We start from the raw sequence: 9,390 nt of genomic DNA, 5'->3' as shown, positions 1-9,390 counted from the left end.
AATATATATATATATATATATATATATATGCAAATAAGGGGAGTGCCCTGGTATTTTCGCCTATAACGTCTAGAAGACTAAATTATTTATTTAGTGTTCAATTATAATTACTACAGTATGAAACATATAGTCTTGTGTCTCCCGTTCTCGTCTGGTATAATCATAAAAATTAAATCAAAAGCATGGCACTTAAACTCCCGACCAACTCTCTTCATGTTACCAGAGGAGTGAATAGCCTAATGCACAGATGTGTCGCAGAACACTCACACACACTAACGGGGAATCGGAGAACAACACATGAAGAACACTGGATTCGAGCAGCTGGTGAGGTGTTCTGTATTCGAGAAAATCCCGTGAAATTTAAATATTTACCAGAAGGCTACAATAATGCCCAGACGTGCAGGTGACCCGGTCGTGCGCGAGACCGTGGGCATATTTCTCGGTGAAATCCCCTCACACTCATTCAGACCCGTATGCTGTTTTCTCGAACATACCTCGTAGAAATATCACAATTAAAGAGTAAAAGACCGTAAAGGTCGCATTCAGTCAGTCAAGTTCACAAGCAGCGGGTAATTGGTGTCTCGTGCCCAGTCGATACTGTCTGTCAAGAATGATCTGCGCGCGGTGACGGCGGGAAAGCTCGCCTCTAAAAGCAAGAAAGTCTCACGGCGGATGGTTTTTTTTATGGATGGTCGCTTTTTATTTCACTTCTTTTGGACTAAAGCAATGCAAAACCCACTGACTGGCATTAAACAGCTTTTAAGATCAAAGACAATTTTTTATATAACTCCGACTGGATTCGTCTGAGAGAAGAAAGTCATATACACCTAGGATGCATTGAGGGTGAGTAATTTATGGGCTAATTTTCATTTTTGGGTGAACTAACCCTTTATAAGTGGCGTTACATTTCCGACGAGTGCTTGTGGTGTTCGGCCAATCAGAATGCACTGGGTCAGCTGGCCAATCAGAGCAGATTGCGCTTGTCGGAAGGAGGGACTTTGTAGAAAACTAAGCGTTTGAGAGAGGCGGGGCATAGAGGACCTACAATAATGTACAGTATTTGAAAAATAATGTGTTTTTTGAACATTAAAGCATGTCAACGTATTCTGTTACACCAAATACACAAAATAATGATCTTTAAAAAAAGCATCATATGACCCCTTTAATCTGTTGAAGAACCCTCAATTCATAAAGGAATGGGCCATTTGATCGACATATTAAACCACCAATCACACTTCGCCTGATTTTATGTGATGTTCAGTGATGGGCAATAGTAGCAAACATATCTTGTTTACTTCCAACTATCTGCAGCAAACAAATTGTCTAAAATCGTCGTGAGTATACATCAGTTTACCTCAGCAAGCAAATAGAGAGCAATATACATTAAGTAGACAAATTGTACCAATTAATCACATTCTTTTGGAGATTACTTGTATAATGTGCTGAAGCCTGCTTCTAAATATGCATAAAAATATTTGCCCTTAGTGTGGTGTTTTAATGCATAAAATTCATCTTTAAGGAAAGACATAAAAATATGTTTAAATTAACTACTACATTATTTACATATGCAAATAAACGTATCATTTGTGTGTGTGGTTTCTGTATCCTGAAACTGAGTGTGTGGGCAAAATTTCTGAGAAAAAAATTATTTGAAAAGGGGGCCCCTGCAAAGGTAAAATAAGATTTTAATTTGCAAAGGGATACAAACTAAAATTAAAAGCAAAAGCAATATCAACAAATAACCTTACAAATTGAACTCATATTATTTCATTAATATTAAAACATTTGTTCATCTTTATAAGATTATATATACATTTTAAGAATATATAGACTACAACGGAGAAAATCCTGTGAAATTTAAATATTTACCAGCACAACTGCCGAGACGTGCAGGTGACCCGGTCGTGCGCGAGACCGTGGGCATATTTCTCGGTGAAATCCCCTCACACTCATTCAGACCCGTATGCTGTTTTCTCGAACATACCTCGTAGAAATATCACAATTAAAGAGTAAAAGACCGTAAAGGTCGCATTCAGTCAGTCAAGTTCACAAGCAGCGGGTAATTGGTGTCTCGTGCCCAGTCGATACTGTCTGTCAAGAATGATCTGCGCGCGGTGACGGCGGGAAAGCTCGCCTCTAAAAGCAAGAAAGTCTCACGGCGGATGGAGGATGGATGGGAACCAAAGCCTTTTATTGGCTGCCTGTTTGTGGATGTCTGAGCTGGGAGAGCCTCGGATCAGTTACACAGATGTGCTGCGCAGGAAAAAAATGACCGAGCTTCTTCTCAGCCGCCTAATAACGGGTTCTCTGTTTCGTAACGGTTTCCTTAAGGAAAAGGGATGCGTTCATTACACAGCCTACCGCAGTCATTCGTTTGAGAAACTGAATTCACGTCTGTATTCAGCGTATACGAGCAAACACCCACAAGCACACGCAGTTATGGAGAACCGGTTATGTTTACCGGGGTCCTGCTGCTTACCTTCGTCACTGCTGAGCATGATTCAGTGTAAAATCCCCGGATAGACAATTGAATCTCTGGTAGATATGTGGGAAAAGGCTCCGACACCGAATCCTGGCGTTTATCCTTCAGAAAGCAGAGCGCCTCGGTCAGAGACACGGTGGCTCCGGTAAGGCGGCGGGAGCGCGGTGCTCGGTTACCGGGAAACGCTCGAGAGCGGATGCTGAGTGAAAAGGGATGCGGCAGCTCATACACACCAGCACACTCGCACGAGGAGGGAGCGTCGTATTCTGAAAGGTTAAGATTCAAATTCAAGTATTCACGATTTTTTCAGTCTGACAAGTTCGGCATCACTGGGACGTACCATTCAGCGCTCGTGAGAAAGGGGGTGTGGCAGCAGGATCGGGGAAAGGGTGGCGTTGGGTGACTAGAGCGCGCGCCGAGGAAACATCCACAGAGTGTGACTGATTTCCTAATAACGCCACTGCTGCCCTGGATAAACTGCCAATAATCGTTTAGGAATATGTTTTGCGGCCTAGTTAGATATACATCTACAATAATACACATGTTATTGGAAAAGTACCTCTAGCTATTTTAAAAACATATTGTAGTTATTGAGAGAGAGAGATTTTCTTCATGCATTTCGGTGTGCTTGAGCTGTTACTATAAGGGCCCTTGCTTTTCTCACAGTTCGGGCCCAGTCAGGGACCAAATATCCCCACAAGCATAGTAAAACCCAAAATCTACTCCAATGTGGGTACCAGCCAATGCACAACAAAAATGATTAATTAACATACTACGTAATGATTTTAATAAAAATGCAAAACTGCAGAACGGTTTGAGGTCAGGTCAGGGAACAAAAAATATAATTAGCTTTGTAAGAACAATGTCAATACAAAGTCTCCACCATAAAACAAACAAGTGTGCATGTGTGTGTGTATTCAATTTCGTACCTGTACATGAATAATTGGAATTTGATGATATTAGTGTGTGTGTGTGTTTGCACTGGGGGATCAATATGCTCTAAGACTTAATGGAAACAAATCTGTTGTGTTTGGACATCAATACGTATATCAATGACTCAGTGGGAGCATACGGTGATCAGCCAAGGTCAAAGTAAATCATATACATACAGTAAACGCATTTTCCAACGTGTTGCATCTTTCACAAGGTTCTAAATGCATCATTACACAAACACTCTGAAGCCAACAGTAATATCCTTCAAGCCTCATTCACACCACTAATGACAGCAACTAAGTGACCTAAGCTCATTAATGTTCAATAAGAGCGGTATAAAAACTGATTTGATATAACAGAATAACATAAACCTCATTATCGACACCTAAAATGTTGTTCTACACTGTAACTATTACTAGGGCACCAGGGAACTAGGTACGTAGCAACGAAGCAGTATTATGACTGGTGCATTGCATTGTTGGTGGTGTTAACAGGACTTTATACTGGCATGCAGTGTTACACATTAATGTACTGTAGAGGACCTACAGAGTCTGTTTCAGACCATTTCTGTACTCTAAGATACCCATTAGTGTTAATTTGCGGACATGTCATTCATTTAAAAAATCAAAAATTATTGTCTTTGTAACCCCTCTCCCCCGGGTCCTCTCTCTCTCTGCGTGCTAATAAGTCATATACACCTAGGATGCATTGAGGGTGAGTAATTTATGGGCTAATTTTCATTTTTGGGTGAACTAACCCTTTAATATCTGTTATCGCTGGTAATGGAAATTCCTAAAATATGGACAGCCATATATATTAATTAAAAGGTCATGAGAGAAAAGGCGGACAAATAATAAGGCATTTTAATTCAGTGGCATTTTCTAATAAAGTAGGCGGTGTCAGGTTTTGCATTACAGAGATATTTTTGCATAATAACGAGATTCTAGAAGAGGTCACAACAACTTCAGGCTAATTCACCTATGGCAGACTGACATATCAAACACACACACCATTTTCTAACACATAAATACTGCATGTTCATAGTTGCCATTTAGCACTTGCTTTTCACAACTTACTGTTAACCACTTGCTGAGATAATGCGCCTGAAGCAACCTGGGGTGTCTTACTTGATTGCACATTGGTGATAGAGCAGGTCTGCGATTTCTGTAACCCAAACCTGGATTTGTGTTGTAATAAATAAAAAAATCGTATTCACTAATGCACAGGCACCAAGCTAAACATTACATATTATATACCTCCATAACACACACGTTATTTTTAAATATATACACATTTAGTATTAGTCAGTGTTCAAAGTGGGACGTAACTTGCCAGTATGGATACTGGCAATCCTGCAAATCAAATGCTACTCTCTTTGTACCTGCCCAAATGTGTGCCCTGTTACTTTCACTAGACACAGACTGTTAGTATCACAAGCACAAGTTTAGACTATCAGCATTAAATTTAGTGAATACTGTAGCTTAAAGGGGTCATATGATGCGATTTCAAGTTTTCCTTTAAGATACCCATTAGTGTTAATTTGCGGACATGTCATTCATTTAAAAAATCAAAAATTATTGTCTTTGTAACCCCTCTCCCCCGGGTCCTCTCTCTCTCTGCGTGCTAATAGGCCTCTAGCACCGCCGCTGCTACTCTGCGCTGTGTTGTGTGTTCGTGGGTGGTGGTAGAGACCTATTAGAACACAGAGAGAGAGAGGGCTACATCTTCACTAAATATTTGTATTTCTGATCTTTTATCTTTTTGATAACATTTCTAAAAATGCATTTTATGCTAATATTCAGCTGCTTGAATGTGTTAAAATGCAGTATCATTATGTTAAGGCATAATGGGGGTGTTGGGTCGTTCATTGGCGTCCTCCAGCATTTCCTAGAAATGGCCCTGCCTACTGCATACACAAGTGCTCTGGGTACCTGCTGGACCATCTCAAAACTTCACTCCTCTTCTTCAGATGGTTATGAAAAGAAAAATTGATGCATTTATCTATTTGAAAAGTGATCTTCTAACAACAAGCCTACAGTTATTTTCATGTTATTGTCGATAACCAATAAATTTACAATATTATATAGTACTTGGTAAGAAAGAAAAAAGAAAGAAACCTAAAAAAATACTATAACATTACAATGTACAATAAGAAAGATGGATAAATATTCCTTTCTCATAAAGGGGTCATGAACTGAGAAATCAAAAATGACATATTCTTTGTCATTGTACTATAAAAACCTCAACTCAAACCTTTCTCGTTAGTCTAAAAACAGCTTATCTTGAAGCCAATCTGCCAAAACGACAGGTTGTGGAATGAGCCACTTTATAAAGTAATAGTGTGGCTAAACCCCGCCTCCTCAGAAGAAGATCAACGCCTGCTTCTACATCACTGCCTGTTTAGCCCCGCCCACCGATTCACGCATGTAGTGTAAATAACGAGAGAGGCAAACGCAGATCTACATAGAAATCAAACGATAAAAATGGCTCAGAAGACAGCAAGACACTGCAGTGCCAAGTTGTGGAACGCCGCCTCAGAAGAAGATCAACTCCTGCTTCTACATCACTGCCTGTTTAGCCCCGCCCACCGATTCACGCATGTAGTGTAAATAACGAGAGAGGCAAACGCAGATCTACATAGAAATCAAACGATAAAAATGGCTCAGAAGACAGCAAGACACTGCAGTGCCAAGTTGTGGAAAAACACAGTCTTTGCATTGCCTTCCTTATGATTGCAACATTAGGAAAGAGTGGATGAACTTTATGTTAGAACGAGCCGTTTTAGGTAGGCGTGGCTGACTCTTAACTTTTATAAAGAATATCTCTTTGGATTTGAGACTTTAGTCTTTGCAACTTTACAGATCTTCTTTATGCACCAAGAGCTTGTAACACTCCAAAGAGAAAGGAAAAATTGAAATCGCATCATATGACCCCTTTAAAGGGTCATATAAAGTCATATAAAGTGAAAAACATACATGAATGTGCTGTTGCACCTCTGAGAACTTTTAAGGCTTATTCTGTGGCGTTTATATAAGCCTTTTGACGGGTTGTGTCACAGAGCTGTAAAAACGGTTATGCTCACTAAGTGAATGAATCGCGTTTGTGCCGAACTCTTATTACAAAGCAAAAACAAACGCTCTCCTTCAATCCATGAACGTGTCTCTCAGTTAATGTATGCGATCTCACAGTCTGAAGCGTCTGTCATAGCAAATCAACACATGCCGTTGTGAATAATTAAGCGAAGCGTCTTCTCATAAGATAAGAACACGCAGTCTCATGAATAATTTAATAGACACCAACGCGTTATCGATGTACTATAGTCCATTGCCACGTCAAAATTGTGACGTCAACATGATGTCGATTTTAAACCCAGAAGATGAAAATAGTGCAAAAAGCTTAAAATTAACCAGTTTTCTCTAACAGTTAAAATTATCGGTTGCTAACATTGTCTTCTATGATGTGCAACACAAACACCTCTGCTAATACAAAGCAAAAACAAACACTCTTCTTCGATCCATGAACGTGTCTCTCAGTTAATGTATGCGATCTCACAGTCTGAAGCGTCTGTCATAGCAAATCAACACATGCCGTTGTGAATAATTAAGCGAAGCGTCTTCTCATAAGATAAGAACACGCAGTCTCATGAATAATTTAATAGACACCGACGCGTCATCGATGTACTATAGTCCATTGCCACGTCAAAATTGTGACGTCAACATGATGTCGATTTTAAACCCAGAAGATGAAAATAGTGCAAAAAGCTTAAAATTAACCAGTTTTCTCTAACAGTTAAAATTATCGGTTGCTAACATTGTCTTCTATGATGTGCAACACAAACACCTCTGCTAAAATCTCAGAAAAAGTAGTCTGGGGTTTCATGACCCTTTAAAGAAGATCCAGACAGCGTCAGTAAGAACTTGGTCCTTTGTTCACTTAATTTTACCATGGATTCGTTTACAAACAAAGCACAATTTGATGCAGGATTTTCAGAAAGATTGAAACTAAAAGACAATTCTGTGGTGACTATATTGGATCTGACAGTAATGTCGCACCACACAAGGGTGAGTAACTGTTTTTATTATGTGGTCACTATTGCTTTGTCTGTAATTACAGATCGTTTGATATGTACTGAGTATTTATGCATTTTTAACCTAAATCACAGCATCTGTGAAGGATGTAGGCTGTCAAACATACACAACTGTTAGCCAATCATAGCAGTGGCCGTTTACTTCTGAGTCTACAATCCGCCACGCCTATTCAATCAGAGCGTTCTGATGAGGGGGGTCAAAACAGAACAGAAAATAGCCTATTACTTCTAAATTATGTTATTTGATGTAGAAATATTGATAACATTATAAGTGAACCTCAGAGAACAGTATTAAAAAAAATTTTTAAAAGGCAGTTCATGACCCCTTTAAAGCATTCAAACTTTGCTATAATTATCATTATCCCTTCAAAGGAATAGTTCACCCAAAAATGAAATTTTCCTTTGCTTGTGCAGCAGATAAAAACATCACAATATTCCACAAGAAATCCACATGACCCCAGTCCAACAATTAACATCTTGTGAAGTGAAAAGCTAGTTTGTAAGAAAGAAATCCATTATTAAGGTGTTTTAACTTTAAATCATCACTTCTGGCTAAAATATGTGTCCATATTCTATATTCTATATTCTCCCATGTTGTCCTCTCACATCGTAAGGACTAGTTTGAAGTTTAAATTTTTATTACAAACACACAGCAGAATTGTGTGGATTACGTGTGTTTTTTTATTTTGTTTTGAGGGCGAGTACATGTTCAGCAATTTTTATTTTTGGCCGAAGTATTCCATGAAGTTAGATGATAACAAGTCAAGTCACCTTTATTTATATAGCGCTTTTAACAATATAGACTGTGTCAATGCAACTGTACAGCATTCATTAAGAAAATATTGTGTCAATAATGCAAAATGATAATAGTAAACACACAATTTTCAGTTAAATGATGTCATCATCCAGCTCAGTTAAGTTTAAATAGTGTCTGTGCAATCATGTTGACGATATCGCTGGAAATTAAGTGTCGCAGTTCAATTCCAGGCTGCAGCAAAGTCACATTGTGCAGAGGACTCAACTGGTTCCTGTGATCTTGTCCCGGTGGCCGTCTAGGAGACAAGGTCCTCACTGGGGATCTGTCTTTGTGGCTCATCTAGTTGTCCTGATCTCAGCTGACATTCAGGGCTGTAGAGGTCCACTCTAGGTGCTGATCCACCATCTGATCTGGATACAGACTGGATCTGGTGGCTACGGTGACCTCGGAATAAGAAAGAAACAGACTAATATTAGCGTAGATGCCATTCTTCTAACGATGTAGCAAGTACATCGGGTGTTATGGGAAGTGTTCCCGGATACTGTAGCGGACGGCTGCATGGTTACAATTTTATCTCTAATAGTATCGATCTTAGAAGTAAATTAGTTCATAAAGTCATTACTGCTGTGCTGTTGGGAAATGTCAACACCTGTTGATGCTTTATTTTTCGTTAGTTTAGCCACTGTATTGAATAAATACTTGGGGTTATGTTTATTTTCTTCTAAAAGAGGCGAAAAGTAATCAGATCTAGCAGTTTTTAATGCTTTTCTGTAGGATAGGTTACTTTCCCGCCAAGCAATACGAAATACCTCTAGTTTTGTTTTCCTCCAGCTGCGCTCCATTTTACGGGCTGCTCTCTTTAGGGTTCGAGTGTGCTCATTATACCACGGTGTCAGACTGTTTTCGTTAATCTTCCTTAAGCGTAAAGGAGCAACCGTATCTAAAATGCTAGAAAAGAGTTTACTTTAAGAGTTGACTTTACATCATCAAGTTGTTCTGAGGTACTGGATATGCTAAGGAATTGAGATAAATCAGGAAGATTTACAACACAGTAGTCTGTGGTAGAAGTGATGGTTCTACCATCATTCTTGTAAGAAGTAGTAGTTTTAACATTTTTAGCTATATGAATTT

General features: G+C 39.1%; 1 protein-coding gene across 1 annotated transcript in view; it reads right to left on the bottom strand.

Moving 5' to 3' along the window:
- The window catches only part of LOC107741271 (teneurin-1-like), a 166,835-nt gene extending 164,053 nt beyond the window's left edge, over positions 1–2,782 (bottom strand). Inside the window, exon 1 of the mRNA XM_016553970.1 lies at positions 2,480–2,782. The gene's annotated coding sequence lies outside the window, so the exon portion shown is untranslated. The remainder of the gene's footprint in view (positions 1–2,479) is intronic.
- Between the last annotated feature and the right edge of the window lie 6,608 nt (positions 2,783–9,390).

The sequence above is a fragment of the Sinocyclocheilus rhinocerous genome, unplaced genomic scaffold (assembly GCF_001515625.1).
Source record: "Sinocyclocheilus rhinocerous isolate Xijiao unplaced genomic scaffold, SAMN03320098_v1.1 scaffold615, whole genome shotgun sequence".
NCBI lineage: Eukaryota > Metazoa > Chordata > Actinopteri > Cypriniformes > Cyprinidae > Sinocyclocheilus > Sinocyclocheilus rhinocerous.
Note: the sequence above shows the minus strand (reverse complement) of the source record. Positions and strands in the feature narration are given on the sequence as shown.